We start from the raw sequence: 16,904 nt of genomic DNA on the forward strand, positions 1-16,904 counted from the left end.
TTAAAACCTCATATATTCTTCTGGCCAACATGGTGAAACCCCATCTCTACTAAAATACAAAAAAAAAAAAAAAAAAAAAAAAAAAAAAATTAGCCAGGCATGGTTAATTAGCCATGACTATAATGCTAGCTACTTGGGAGGTGGAGGCAGGGGAATCGCTTGAACCCAGGAAGTGGAGGTTGCAGTGAGCCAAGACTGTGCCACTGCCCTCCAGTCTGGTGACAGAGCGAGACTCCATCAAAAAAACAAAACAACAACAACAAAAAACTCATATATTCTTTTTTTTGTTTTCCAATCAATTGTTCTCAAAAGAAAGAATCTTTCTTTGAGCATACTTAATGTTTAAAATGAAATCTAAACTTTTCTATTATCTTTTTGCATTACATTCACAGTTAATATTTTAACATCAAAGTTAATACTTTACAAATTAAAACAGAGATATGACATACCAACATCTCTGGAATGCAGTAAAAGTAGCAGTAAGAAGAAAGTTTGTAAAGCCCTATACACCTACCTCAAAATGTTAGAGAAATCTCAAATTAATGATTTAACATCACAACTAGAGGTACTAGAAAAATAAGAACAAACTCCAAAGCTAGCAGAATAAAAGAAATAAGTAAAATTAGAGCAGAATTGATGAAATTAAGATTCAAAAATTCATAGAAAGAATTAATAAAACCAGGAGTTGACTCTTTGTAAAAATAAAGAAGATCAAAAGACAGCTAGCTAGATTGACAAAGTAAAAAAGAGAGAAAATCCAAATAAGCACAATCATAAGTTAGAAAGGCAACGTTACAATTAATACCATAGAAAGACAAAAAAAATCTCCAGAGACTATTATGAACAGTTCTATGCACACCAACTAGAAAATCTAGAAGAAATTGATAAATTCCTGGGGGAAAAAAACACTCTCCCAATATTTAAGAGGAAGAGATTGAATTCCTGAACAGATCAATATCAAGTACTGAAACTGAATCAGTAATAAAAAACATACCAACCAAAAAAGACCCAGATTCATATCTGAATTCCATCAGGCATACAAAGAAGAGCTGGTACCAATTCTACTGCAACTATTCCAAAAAATCAAGGAGAGGGGACTCTTGTATAACTCATTCTATGAATCCATCATCACCCTGAAACCAAAACCTGGCAAAGATAAAACAAAAAAAGAAAACTGCAAGCCAATATCTCTGATGAACAGAGATATAAAAATCAGCAAAATATTAGCAAATCAAATCCAGCAACACATCAAAAAGTTAATTCACCACAATCGAGTAGGCTTTATTCCTAGGATGCAAGTTTAGTTCAACATATGCAAATCAATAAGTGTGATTTACCACATGAATAGAATTAAAGAATAGAATTAAAAGTAAAAAACATATGATCATCTCAATAGATGCAGAAAAACTGTTCAGTAAAATACAACATCTCTTTACGATAAAAAGCCTCAACAGACTAGGCATAAAGGAACATATCTCTATGACAAACCCACAGCCAACATCATACTGAATGAGCAAAATCTAGAAGCACTCCCCTTGATAAAGAATGTCCACTCTTACCACACCTATTAAAGATAGTATTGGAAGTCTTAGCCGGAGCAATAAAGAAAAAGAAAAACATAAAAGACATCCAAATAGGGAAAAAAGTCAAACTATCTCTCCTCACTGATGATATGGTTCTATATCTAGAAAATCCTAAAGACTCTGCTGAAGGGCTCCTGTAACAGATAAACAACTTCAGTAAAAATTTAGGATACAAGATGAATGTATATAAATTGGCAGCATTTCTATATACGAATAATGTTCAAACTGAGAACCAACTCAAGAATGCAATCCCATTTGCAATAGCCGCCGCCCCCGCAACCACATAAGCAAAATACCTATAAATACCTTAACTAGTAGGGAAAAGATCACTGTAAGAAGAACTACAGAGCACTGTTGAAAAAATCATAGATGACACAAATAAATAGGAAAACATTACATGATTGTGTATTGGAAGAATCTATACTGTTAAAATAGTCATATTGCCCAAAGCAATCTATAGATTCAATACTATTCCTATTGAACTACCAAATTCATTTTTATAGAATTAGAAAAAAAAAATTCTACGAGTTGTATGGAACAACAACAACAACAACAAAAATCCCAAATAGCCAAAGCATTCCAAAGCAAAAAGAACAAAGCTGGCCGAGTTCAAACTATCCTTTAAGGCAACAGTAACCCAAACAGCATAGGACTGATATAAAAACAGACACATAGATGAATGGAACGGAATAGAGAGCCCAGAAATAAAGCTGCACAAATGTAGCCATCTGATTTTCAATAAATTTAACAAAACTAGGCTATGGGGAAAGGGCTTCCAACTTAATAAATGGTGCTGAGATAGCTGATTAGCCCTATGCAGAAGAATGAAACTGGATGACTTTCTTTTCCCATATCCAAAAATTAACTCATGTGGATTTAAGATTTAAATGTAAGACCTCAAAGTATAAGAATCTTAGAAGAAAACCTATGAAACACCATTCTGGACATTGGCCTTGGGAAATAATTTATGACTAAATCCTCAAAAGCAATTGCAACAAAAACAAAATTTGATGAGTGCAACATAATTAAACTAAAGATCTTCTGCCCAGCAAAAGAAACTATCAATAAACTGACATCTTACAGAATGGGTGTCAGAATATTCTCAAACTATGCATCTGACAAGAGTCTAATATCCAGAATCTATAAGAAACTTAAACAATTCAACAAGCAAAAACCAAACAATGTCATTAGCAAGTAGACAAAATATATGAACAGACACTTCTCAAAAGAAGACATACAAGTGGCCAATAAACATGAAAAAATGCTCACCATCACAAATCATCAGAGAAATGCAAATGAAAATCACAATGAAATGCCATTTCCCATCAGTCAGAAAGGTCATTACTAAAATGTCAAAAAACAATAGTTACTGGCAAGGTTGTGAAGAAAAGGGAAGGCTTATACACTATTAGTGGGAATAGAAATCAGTTCAGCCACTGTGGAAAGCAGTTTTGAGACTTCTCAAAGAACTATAGAAGGAACTACCATTTGACCTAGCAATCCCCTTACTTAATACGTATTCAAAAGAAAATTATTCTACAAAATAGACACATGCACTCATATGTTCATTGTAGCACTATTCTCAGTACTAAAGTCATTGAATCAACCTAGGTGTCTATCAATATTGAACTGGATAAAGAAAATATGGCCCATATGCACCATGGTATTCAATGCAGCTATGAAAAAGAATGAAATCACATTTTTTGCAGCAACATGGATGAAGCTGGAGGCCATTATCCTAAGTGAGTAACGCAAAAACAGAAAACCAAACACCACATGTTCTCAGTTATAAGTAGGAATCAAACAGTGGGTACTCATAAAGATGACAATTATGGATACTGGGGACTAGTAGAGTGGGGAGGGTGGAAGAGGGTAAAGGGTTAAAAAGCTAATGTTGTGTACTGTGTTCATTATCTGAGTGTTGGATCATTTGTATCCCTAACCTCAGTGTCACACAGTATGTCCCTTAATAAACCTGCACATATATCTCTGATTCTAAAATAAAAGTTGAAATTGTAAAAAAAAAAAAAAAAGTAGCTGGTTTATCCAATTGAATCAGATGGGAAACTATTCTCATGTCTATGTTCTAAAAATGGACTAACTTAGCTTTAAATTAATTTTTCCTCTTAAAAAAAAAAAGCATTTGACCAAATCTAAAACTCATTCATGATAAAAACTCATTCATGACTGATATATATAAAACAGTCAGAAAACTAGGAATACGGGGTTCTTCCTCAACTTGATGAAGAACATTTATAAAAGCCTTCTTGATAATGGTGGGAAATTAAATGCTTTTCTTTAAAAATTGGGGACAATTTGAAGATGTCCTTTCTCACCACCTTTTTCAGCATTGTACTGGAAATCCTATTGAATTCAAGTAAATAAGAAAAGGAAATAAAAGATACACAGATAGGAGAAAAAGAAGTAAAACTGTCTTTGTATGAAAGTGATATGCTTGTCTTTGTTGAAAATTTCAAGGAATCAAAAACAACAAAACTCTCATGGAACTAATAAGCAAATATAATAAGGATAAAAGATTAATATACAAAAGTCAATTGCTTTCTTATATATTAGCAATAAAGAATTGTGATTTAAAACTAAAAGCATAACACCATTTACATTAGCACTCCCCCAAAATAAAATCTAAGGTACAAATCTAACAAAATGTGTATGAGTTATATAATAGGAAAACTATAAAACCTTGATGTAAAGTTCAAAGATCTATGTAATTGAAGAGTAATACATGTTCATGGATATGAAAACTCAATATTGTTAAAATATCAGTTCTTCCCAGCTTGATCTGTAGAGTCAATGCAATGCCAATCAAAATGCCAGCAGTTATTTTGTGACTCTTGACAAAACAGATTCTACAGTTTCTATGGAAAAGTAAAATACCACAAATAGCTAACGCCATACAGAAAAAAGTCAGAGGCCACTCACTAGTCAACTTCAAGACTTACTATAAAGCTACTTTAATCAAAATACAAAAATTAGCTGGGCATAGTGGCATGTGCCTGTGGTCCCAGTTACTCAGGAGATTGGGGTGGAAGCATCCCCACAGCCTGGGAGGTTGAGGCTACAGTAAGCCATGATTGCACTACTCCACTCCACCCAGGGTGACAGATCGAGACTGTCTTAACAAAACAAAACAAAACAAAAACAAAACAAAGCCAAAAAAAAAAAAAAAAAAAACCACATGAATATGATACTAGTGAAAGAATAGACGAATGGGTCAATGGAACACATTGGACCCCAGATATATGCCCATGCAAATATGGTCAACTGATCCTTGGCAAAGGAGCAGATGCAATTCAATAAAGAAAGGATTATCTTTTTAATACATAGTGTTGGAACAACTAGGCATTCACATGCAAAAAAAATAATGAATTTAGACCCAGACTTTCTACCTCTCACAAAAGTTAACTCAAAATGAATCATATACCTAAATGTAAAGAACAAAAGTATAAAACTTTTACAAGGTAATATAGGAGAAAATCTAAATGATTTGAGTTTGGTGATGACTCTTCGGATACAGCACCAAAAACATGATTCATGAAATAAAAGATTGATAAGTTGGAATTCATTAAAATTTAAAACTTCTGCTCTGCAAAAGCTAGTGTTAAGGGAGTGAAAATTCAAGACACAGACAGGGAGAAAATATTCGCAAAGCCCACATCTGATGAAGGACTGAAAAAAAACCAAAACCCAAACCAAAATCAAAAGCACACCCAAAATAAAACCTCTTAAAACTCAAGAATAAGGAAACAACCAAATATAAAAATGGGCAAAAGATGCAAACAAACACCTAATCCAAGTAGACATACAGATGGCAAACAAGGATAAGAACGATGCTCAACAGTATAGGTCACTAGGGAATTGCAAATTAAAGCAAAAATGAAATACCACTATGCACCCCTTGACATGGATAAAATCTAAAATCCTGTCAACACCAAGTGCTGACAAAGATGTGGAGCAATAGGAACACTCATTCAGTGCTGATGGGAATGCAAAATGGTGTAGCCACTTTGGAAGACAGTCTGCTAGTTTCTTAAAAGGCTATAAACATAGGCTTACAATGTGATCTGGCAATCATGCTCCTAGATATTTACCCAAATGAATTGAAGATGTATATCCACACAAAAACTTACACAAGAACATTTACAGCAGTATTTATTATTCATAAATTCCAATTGAAAGCAAGCAAGATTTCCTTCAATAAGTAAATGGATAAATAAACTATGATACATTAGTACATTGGAATGTTATTCAGTAATTTTTAAAGGACTGAGCTGTATGTGGGAAATCTCTGAATGTTTTACTAAATTTTGCTGTAAACCAAAAACTGCTCTAAAAATAGTCTATTTTAAAAAATGAACTATTGAGCCACCAAAAGATTTTGGGGTACACTAAGTGCATTTTGCTAAATCAAAGAAGTCAGCTGAAATATCTTTATGTTCTGTATGATTTCAACTCTATTATACTCTGAAAACCTAAAACTATAAGACAGTAAAAAGATCATTAGTTCCAAAATTTCAGGGGGAAGGAGAAAAGATGAATAAGTGGAGCACTGTGGATTTTTAGGACAGTGAAACTATTGTGTATGATACTATAAATGTAAACATATGATGTTATGCATATGTCAAAATCTGGAGAACTGTATAACACAAAGAGTGAACTCTAATGAAAACTATGGACTTTGGGTAATAATAATTTATCAATATTGGTTCATCAGTTGTGGCACAAGAACCACACTAAAGCGAGACGTTAATAATAAGAGAAACTGTGCACGTGATGGGACAGACAGTATAGGGAACCCAGCACAATTTTTCTCTGAACCTAAATCTGCTCTAAAAGATTAGATCTATTTAAAAAATAATAATAAATAAATTGAAAGGTTAAAAAAGAAACTTAATACTTTACTTTAGAAATCAATAATTTACCTCTTAAGCTAATATTTACTTTACATAAATGTAAAAACCTTGCATCTTAATGATTCATTTACTACTTCCATCACCGTCGATAATGTAAATGGTGTGCATACTACGTCTGCATACATTATAAACCCCATAAGATGATCTTATAAATTTTGTTTCAACACACATATGAATTTTAAATAAATTAAGAGGAAATATATTGTTTATATTTATTCACAAATCAAAAATTTCCAATAATCTGTATTAGTGTTTCAAGGACTGAATTTCACTCTGCTCTCATTTTCAGGTAAATAACTCTTTTATTTATTTATTTATTTATTTATTTATTTATTTATTTAGAGAGGGAGTCTCACTCTTTCGCCCAGGCTGCTGTGCAGTGGCGCCATCTCGGCTCACTGCAAGCTCCGCCTTCCGGGTTCACGCCATTCTCCTGCCTCAGCCTCCCGAGTAGTAGGCGCTACTGGCGCCCACCACCACACGCGGTAATTTTTTGTAGTTTTAGTAGAGACAGGGTTTCACTGTGTTAGCCAGAATGGTCTGGATCTCCTGACCTCGTGATCCGCCTGCCTCGGCCTCCCAAAGTGTTGGGATTACAGGCGTGAGCCAAGGCGCCCGGCAACTTTTATTTTTTAATAGCATTTCCTACGGCATAGTGTAATGGAAAATTTTCTTAATTTTTATTTATCTGAAAATATCTTTATTTCACCTTTATTCTAGAAGGATAATTTAGCTAGACACAAGATTCTGGATTTCCATTTTTCTTTCTCTTTCTTTTCTTTTCTTTTTTTTTTTTTTGTTTTTACCAGCACTTTGGAGATACTTACCATGGTCTTCTGGCCTCAATACTTTTTGAGAAATCTTTATTCATTCATTATATTTGTTCCCTTGATGCAGTATTTCATTGTTCTCTGACTACTTTGAAAATTTACCCTTTCTCATTGGTTTTCAGTAATTTAGTTTGGATACATCTATGTGTTGTTCTTATTTATTCTGCTTCTGATGTTCTGAGCTTATTGAATCTGTGTATTTATGTCATTAATCAAATTTAAGAAGTGTTCAGGCGTTATTTTTTAAACATTTTTTTCTGCCTCATTCTTCCTCTTCTTCTGCACCTTCGATTATGTTTACGTCAGACCTTTCAATATTGTGTCACAGTTACCTAAGGCTCTGTCCATGTTTTCTTCATTTTTTTTTTTCTCCTACTCAGGTGGATAAACTCTATGAATCCATCGTGAATTTCACTATCTTTCTCTGTCATCACCATTCTGTTATTCTACAATTAGGCTTATCTGGTGTTGTTATTTGTGTGTTTTGAGATGTACTTTTCAGTTCTAAGTTTACTTTGGTTCTTTTTAATGTTTTCTATTTCTCTGTTAAAATGTAGTCACTTTTGATTCATTATTAATGAAGTTTCTCTTGCTTAATTTGCATGATCATAATAGCTACCCTAAAGTTTTTCTCTAAAAATTTCAATACCTGCTATCATCTTGGGATTACCATTTCTTGATTTTATTTCTGTTGAGAGTAGGTCAACTTTCCTGGTTCTTCATATGTTGAGTAATTTTGTATTTTGTACATTGTGATGTTTTGTTGTGAGCACTCTAGATTCTGCTACAGTCCCCTGAAGAGTGTAAATGTTTTTGATTTAGCAGGCAATTACATTGGATAGACTCCAATTATAAACTCTTTCTCAACTTAGGGTACATGGTAATTAAAGCCTCGCTTCAGACTGCATGAAGTCCAACGGGTAAATGTGTAATCGAGGAATGGAAACACACGGGTCAAATATATACTTGACTCAATTTTTTTAGTCATTTGACTCCCCTTGTTGGCTTGTTTTTTTTTTTTTCTGAGTTTCCCTCTTCATACCCATCTCCACAACTACTCTCCAGCAGTGCTGGTTGCTACAGGCTTCTTTCCCATGTTCTTTAACCTAGGAAGATATCTGGCTTATTCCTGAGACTGTAGCATCTCTGCACCCTCCTGCAAATGTTGCTGCCTTCAGAGCAAAGATGAAAAGTAAAAAAAAAAAAAATATGCTTTGTTGGTTGCTTTCTTCAAGTTTGGACTTGTTTCTGGAATCTGCCTACTTGTTGAAAATATTAATAGCCTATGATATTAGAAATTAATGATTAGTTTTATGTATTGCAGAAAATATTTAATTATGCTGATTTTTCCTAATATATTTTTATGTTTACAATATTTGACTTAGTAAAGGAAGAAAACAAAGTAGCAGAATAATGATGTATACCTTGCAAGTTTGTTATAAAGTATAAATAAGATAATGCATATAAAATGCTTAGTAGACCATAATACATTAAAATAGGTTTTCAATAGATGGTGAATCCTTATCTTTCACCATCATTGGCAATGATAATGCCAATATTGTCGTTATTTGTTCATTTTTATCATAAATCCAAGAAAGAACATTGTTGGCTCTACTGGCATTGGAATATGAAGGGGTGACTTCATATTCCCTCTCATATTAGGGAAAGCTTATTAAAATTGTAAATGTCTATTCAAGTCTTCTGGACTGATAAGCTCTTGGAAAGAAATCTGAATGGAAACTGTTCCACTGAAGAGACTCAGCAGGTCTCTAGCTCTGGAATAGCCTTCAGACTTTCTTAGAATTCTCAGTGTGAATAGCAAGTTTCTCATTGACTTTTTTGTGTTTCAACATTTTATTTTTTTATTTTTTTTTTCCCCAAGACAGAGTCTCCTTCTGTCGCCCAGGCTCCACTGCAGTGGCGTGATCTTAGCTCATTGCAGATTCCGCCTCCTGGGTTCAAGCAATTCTCCTTCCTCAGCGTCTCCAGTAGCTGGGATTAAAAGTGCCCGCCACCACACCTGGCTAATTTTTGTATTTTTAGTGGAGACAGAGTTTAAAACCACGTTGCTCCAGGCTGATCTCAAACGAACTCCTGACCTCAAGTGATCTGTCCACCTCGGCCTCCCAAAGTGCTGGGATTATAGGCGTGAGCCACTGTGCCCAGCGAAGTGTTACAAAGTTTTTTTACCTGTATCTTCAGCTCTGATTAATAAACATTGCACACTTGGCTGTATTGTTATATACCCAAAATTCGTATGCCCTTGTTAATTTGTTTTGCTTTCAGTTAGTAAAGTTTGATTTGGCTACTCACCAAGGGAACAGACTCAATTGCAAAAATTCCTGTATTTCTCTGTTGAATTTACAGCTTGGAAATATAAATAGTTTGTGGGTGTATGTGTCCCTGTGTGTATGCTTCTGCATGCTAGCTAACTGATACCTCTTTAAAGAATATTTGATCCATACATTCCAAGTAATTGATTTTAGCTCAATGACTAGTAATTGATTTTAGCTCAATGACTTGGAACGTATAGATCAAATATTATTTGAAGTCCCAATCTGTAAGGAAAATGTCTCATTACCTGTGGGTAATGAGAAATAAAATTACACCATTCTAGATTGTTCTGAGAAATACTTGCTATAAAGTTTTATCTAAATCAATGTATTTCGAACCCAATGCATGGTAATCAAAGCAGAACTCCACATGGTTGAGATTATAGAAATACCCTTGTTTCATAAAGCCCTGAAATGGTCTTGGGACACGAAGCAGATTTGTTTCAGCAGAGTTCAGAAGCTGGCCAGGAAACATGAATTGCTAAGAGGTTGTAAAAAGCACATTGGAGTTGGGCCAGATATTACCCCTTGAATTAAAAGAGTAATTTGAAAATCGGGACACTACTTTATTTTTTAACCAATAGCTAACATTGGGGTTTCAGATAGGGAGAAATATATTTTGATTAATTCTGCCCTTTTCAGAGGGAACCTGGCAGCTTTGTCCTTCACCAGCTGGAGTTTATGTAAGGCCTTATGGAACAAGTCAGCCAACAGGGAGTTACAATAATCTAATCTTCGTGGCCTGGATACTGCCTTGCGTGAGCAGCTTGCATAAGTAAAGCATTTTTCAGTTTCCTGCTATGGAGTTGAGAACACAAAGGTATTGCACTGGTTTCCCTTGTCTGGCTAGACTTCTCTGAGAAAGACGAGATCCTCATTTCCTTTATCTGATTAACTGACTTGAATATTCTGGGTAGAGAGAAAAGCAATAGAAGCTATTAAGATTAATGATACCTCTCTAATTATGCAATTAACCAGCTATGACCTTCTAAATTTAGGAGAGTTAAGGTTAGCAGTTTTCCACTGAGTTTGATTCATCCTGATTGGCACAATTTATAACAAAATGTAAATAACCAGGTTCATACTGGTTATTTGGGATTTTGACTTAATTGTTTTAATTTTTGTGCATCTGCCTTGCTTAACATCTTTGCTTAGCTAGCAATTTAGTTATTATTTGTGTCAAGGTTGGTTACCTTCTGGGAATAACACATAAATATATAGGTTCTTTCATCTGGGATAGCCTTTACAGTTGAGTCAATACTAAGTTTACTTCCCATTCACCATCCTTAACTCATGGATGGTTTCCAGAACAGTACCTATCATGGTGTACCTTATCCAAATATTTATTGATCAGATGAAAATGTTCTTATAGAGGAGAAATATTTTTGTTGCATGGTGCGTACTATGTAACAAAAATATATGAACCCTTAACTCTAACTTATGACATGGATCATTTGCTCCCCTGAAGATATAAGATGACTTTCTGACAAGTATACTCTTTGAAATATTTCATACCAAAATGCAGTAACACTTTAAGGAGCAATGGTATATAAAGTCACTTTGATTAGAATACATTTGCTTTTTGCCCTTTTCTAGGAGAAGAACTCAGTTTTTTCCCATTCTCTATTTAGGGCTTATTCTAATTATTCTACTTAATCTGTTATAAATGTGGATAATATTGACATATATGGATTTTATACCATTATATTCAATCGAGTAGTTTGTATTTACCATGTAGACATTTTCTCTCGAAAAGGAAAAAAAATAAATCAGGCTCTTTGCTTTGGATTTTAAACATCACTTTCCTATACAGTAATAAAATATATTTGGGTTCGGCTAATAAGACATTGTTCTATTTTTGTTATACCTGTATAACCTAATAAGAAAACATTGAGACGCTAGATGATCTCAATTTCTAATTCAAAAGAATCTTTTCCTCTAATGCCTTTACTCCCTGGGTTCACCACTACTTTGATTATCTTTATCTGAAAAACACTTGATTCACAAGTGTTTATTTTTGTTCCTCAGTTAATGTTGTAGAATTAGAAGAAGCTTTTAAAATAAAGTGATTGCATGAAGACAGGGGACTCAGGAATACCTTGGTTACGCTTTCTGGAGGAACGTCTTCTCCTCCCACACTTCTCATGGGAAAGATATAAACTGGGAGCAAGTAGCAATTTATTGTTAACTGGGGTTATGATCTGAATCAGTTCTGAATTTCAGAATTTGCCATAACAAAGAACTAACCACCAGCAAACAAAAACAAAACAGCTGCGTGGGGAAAATCGTATGAGAGAAATGATAGCAAGATGCCCTAGCAACTCCAGGCAACTTTACTACCTTTATATTACCTTACAGCTTGCCTCCAGGTCCCAGCTATGACCACCTCAACTTCTGTTCAACTACTTGCTCCCATGGGCCACACTCCAGATCCTCTGATCAATTGAAATCTCCATCGAAGTAGTGCTTTCACAGAACTGCTCTCTGAAGACAACCTCATCTAGTTTCCATGCTTTCCCTGTTTCACTCTGTACACTTGGCTTTCAATGTCAATCTTCTGGTGCTTAAATATTCCCTTTTCTCATAACTTTAGCTGTCTTCTATCTTCATTTTCTTCTTTCGGATCCAGTACCACCATCTATCACTTCAGTGACCTTTGGCAATTATCTTCAACTTCCTCAAACTTTCTCATATCCAATGATATGACTTTCTCATGTAAACAATTTTATGACTCTTCTTGCCTTAAGATGAAGTTTCAACCTCTATACAGGTTTCAGAAGGCCCTTCTGATCTGGTCCTTTCTACTTCCCTCCTCTTCTCTTACTATTCCCCTTGTCACACAAACTCCTCCAGCCAAAATAACCCAATTTTATCCCCATTTCCTCTATCGTGTCCTTCTCAGGAGGGAAGAACCTCTTGGCTTTTTTTGTTTGTTTGTTTGTTTGTTTGTTTTTTGAGATGGAGTCTTGCTCTGTCACCCAGACTGGAGTGCAGCGGTGCGATCTTGGCTCTCTGCAAGCTCCACCTCCTGGGTTCACACCATTCTCCTGCCTCAGCCTCCAAAGTAGCTGGGACTACAGGCACCCGGCACCACGCCCGGCTAATTTTTTGTATTTTTAGTAGAGATGGGGTTTCACCATGTTAGCCAGGATGGTCTCGATCTCCAGACCTCATGATTCGCCCTCCTGAGCGAGCCTCCCAAAGTGTTGGATTTACAAGCATGAGCCAGTGCGCCCGGCTTGAACCTCTAGGCTTTTATGAAAGTTCTTCCTCTGCCAACACTATTGTTGGTTTCTGTCCTTTCCTCATGTAGCTAACTTCTACATACCACCTGTTCAGTTCTAGGAGGCATTTCCTGACTTCCAACTCTCCAGTACAGTTAAGTGTTTTCCTACAGTACCCATTATTTATCTTATGCTGGTATTTAGTAAGCTACATTGTAATTGACTCTTACATTGACTGTCTCCCTCAATAACAGTAAACATTGTGATACATCACTGTGTTCTCTGAGCTTAGCACCATGGTCTACACATAATGGGCACTCAATAAATATAGTTGAATATATCAATAAATTTCAGATCTCAACAGGTTATGTAACTGGTCCAACATCATTCTTCTATACTGGTCTGACACACACTTTTAAAATTTAGTTCTCAAATCAACCCTTCTTTGATTACAGCTGCTGCACAGAAACTTTCAAAAACCAACTAAGTTACACAGTGTTCTAACTCCAGTTCTTCTGAATACCAAAGTACAATCTTAGATTTCATAACATTTTATATTAGTTGTATTAGATAAAAAATCAAATTTCTCTGTAGTTAAAATACCACATGAAGAAGATAAACTATTTATTCATGGGGATATGAGGAATTTTTGCCCTCTGTATAAAACAGAAATACAAAAATGCAGTGTTTCCTTTTTATAATGCTACTTTGAGGAAATCACATGATACAATTAATCTTAAACAGCAGAAGAGCATAAGGCCTGTACTGACACTCCTAGGAGACTTACCAAACTTGTTTGGTACTTTCAAGGTCAGAAAATATGACTTATTCTGTGTTTGCCTCCTACACAGAAGAGACAGTTTGCTTCATTAATATTAATGAAGGGGAAATCAGCATAAATGCCACAGATTAACAATAGTCTGTAAATTTGCTCTGATGAACAGTGTGTTTACTATACAATATAATTTCCATATATTTTTATTTATCCACTTGCCTTAAATATGTTGAGGAAATATATGACTACTTTTCCTTATGAAAACTTCAGGCCGGGCGCGGTGGCTCAAGTCTGTAATCCCAGCACTTTGGGAGGCCGAGACGGGCGGATCACGAGGTCAGGAGATCAAGAGACGATCCCGGCTAACACGGTGAAACCCCGTCTCTACTAAAAAATACAAAAAAATAGCCGGGCGAGGTGGCAGGCGCCTGTAGTCCCAGCTACTCGGGAGGCTGAGGCAGGAGAATGGCGTAAACCCGGGAGGCGGAGGTTGCAGTGAGCAGAGATCCGGCCACTGCACTCCAGCCTGGGTGACAGAGCAAGACTCCGTCTCAAAAAAAAAAAAAAAAAAGAAAACTTCAGAGGTAACATTTCAGTAATCACAGGATCACAGGTACTATGGCTATTAAACGACTCAGTAGGAAAGTTAAGCCTTTCACTTTATGTTTGTAGTATTTTGAGATCTAAGTGTTCCAAGTAAAATAATTTCAACTAACAAAAGCCTGTATTTCTTTTAGATTTTTTACAAGATATTATCCATATGTGTATATATATATTTCCCTATATATAAACAAATGTATATTTTTATTTATTATATATATTCTTATATATATTATTTTTATATATTTATTCATACATATATACTCATATATTGTATATTATTTATATATGTATACATATATATATTCTTATATATTTATTTTACCCACTACCTTGCATTATAGCTATGCTTCCAAGCAGATACATATAAGTCTAGTTACAGTAATGAATTGCTTAAGTTCAGGTAGAATTTCTGCAGTTGGTGAAAAATATTGGTACCTAAGCCATTTGCAGAAATTTTCAGTGCTTTATCAAAGTGTTATGCAATAACAACTATATCTTTATCTTCCTCTATGTCTATATCTGTATCTACATTTGTATGTATACCATCTATTTCTCTATCTCTATGTCTGTTTCTATCGACGTCTTTATACTGCTAAGAGTGGCAGATCTGCTAAAAGCATGCCTTCATATGGGGGAATGTGACCTTGTTTGTTCTGGTGATACCACTATATATTTTTTGAGCCCTGTCTTCCTCTAGACACCAATGCCTTTCTAGTCAGTGAGTCTTATAAATAAGTCTCCCAATTCAACCTCCAAAATGTTTCTTGATCCATCTTTCACCTTAATCCCTCTAAACTTAGATGAGACTTATCTCTTACCATGATTACTGCAAAAGCCTTTTAACTAAAGTCCCTTCTCTGAGTAGCACACATAAATAATCACATTTCACATTCCTCTGGGAGTTATTTTTCTAAAACCTAGGTATGATGGTATTATTCCTGTCTTTTAGAACCTTTAATGCCTTCTCCTTGCCTCAGGAATATGAAATCATCACCCTACTAGGGACTTTAACAAGTTGGCTTCAGTCCAACTATTTAGCATTAAGTGCAGCCAGCATTTTTTTAATGAGTATGCACTTTCCATGATTTGTAACTGTATTTATACAATTACCTCCACTTTAAGCCCTAGCACAAATTTAACATCCTCAGTGATGTCTTATTCAGTCTCTCAAAGTAGAATTCGGCATTCTCTTTTCTACCTTGTGATAGCGTTGTGTTCAAAGTTTATTTATAATATTCATTCTGTTGTACTATGCTTGTTAGTTTGCCTAACTTGTCCTCACAATTCAATTGCAATTTCCTTTTTATCTTTCCAATTTCTAGAACTGAGCCTATTTTTCATATACTATATGAGAGCTGGCTGAATTGAACAGAATAAAATATCAGGTATTTTTGTCTAATGTTTTTTCTGCATTATGTATTGCCTTAAAAAGAATTACAATGAAAAAATAAATCCTTTAAGAAATTATTATAACCTCTGCCTTATTTTAAAAAGAAACAAATCATGAACCAGAAGCCATAGAGTGACAGTAAGGGAGGGAGACATCATAATCACATAGGGATATCAAGCGGCTTATGCACATGTGCTTGGGAAACAGGAGGATGCAGAGGCGGAAGCATTTGGAAGTAGGTGCATTGGGGGGGTCCTTATTATTTCAAGTAAGAGAAACTGGCTTATTTAAGGTAAATGTCATAGGTGTTACATGAAAACCAAGAGCAAGGATGCACCCAGATCTCAGAAAAAAATTAGTGAGAAATAAAAATAAAATCTGAAGTCTCCTAACTGACTGCATAAACCCTCTCTTGGCCAAGGGACCCAAGAGAAACCTTAAGACTGAATTCCCAGCCTCACAGGTCAGGAGGTTAACACACCTCATCATACTTTCTCCCTTGCTCACTGCCATCACACTTTCTTGCCTAAGGGTTAAAAACACAGTCCTTTCGAAAGACTCACTCTACCGCTGATTTCAGCCAACTGCCAGACTGCTGCACCTCGTTTTTGTCTCCATAGAGCAACTGACCAGCGTTCCTTCCCGATAAGAGACCACCAACGACAGAGTGCTTCTGGCCAGTCAGTGGAGGATGCACAGTTGCGCACTGAGGGTTTTCATGTCCTCTGCTTCACCTTTCAGCATTAGAGTGCCCCAAACTCTGCCCTTAGATTATGCTAACGCTGCCATTCTTTGAACATGCCACCCATGAAAGGGCATGAATCTCAGTTGTATGTGTGCATGTTTCTCCCTTTATAAATATTCATTTCCCTTATAACCTATTAAATATGTATATTTGGCCACCATGCTCAGCATAAATTCTCATTCCGTTTACCCCTTCCCTCAGGTGTTTAATCTCAAGTTCTGCCAGAGCTATGATTCTCAGCCTATGAAATGGCCAGACTGCAGGTTGCAACCCTTTATGAGAAATAAAGCTTTCCATTTCAAATTGATGAACCTTGTGATTCTTCAGTTGACATTAGATAAAGATCTGGAATGCCTTCTCCATCTACTCATCTCTGTGTCTACTTTATTCTTTCTCAATACAGATCAAATATTCCTGTTGTAATATGGTGACTAGCACCTCCCTTTGAAGATTAGAACCAGATTAAGTCTGACATCAAGTTTTAATTTTC

General features: G+C 35.3%; 1 long non-coding RNA gene across 1 annotated transcript; it reads left to right on the forward strand.

The window, feature by feature from the left end:
• Positions 1-10,336: 10,336 nt before the first annotated feature.
• On the forward strand, positions 10,337-16,679 carry LOC139363147 (uncharacterized). The gene is made up of 3 exons (XR_011623063.1): positions 10,337-10,497; positions 15,602-15,664; positions 16,290-16,679. It is a non-coding gene; the product is annotated as an uncharacterized lncRNA (long non-coding RNA).
• Positions 16,680-16,904: the final 225 nt, after the last annotated feature.

The sequence above is a fragment of the Macaca nemestrina genome, chromosome 5 (assembly GCF_043159975.1).
Source record: "Macaca nemestrina isolate mMacNem1 chromosome 5, mMacNem.hap1, whole genome shotgun sequence".
Classification (NCBI taxonomy): domain Eukaryota; kingdom Metazoa; phylum Chordata; class Mammalia; order Primates; family Cercopithecidae; genus Macaca; species Macaca nemestrina.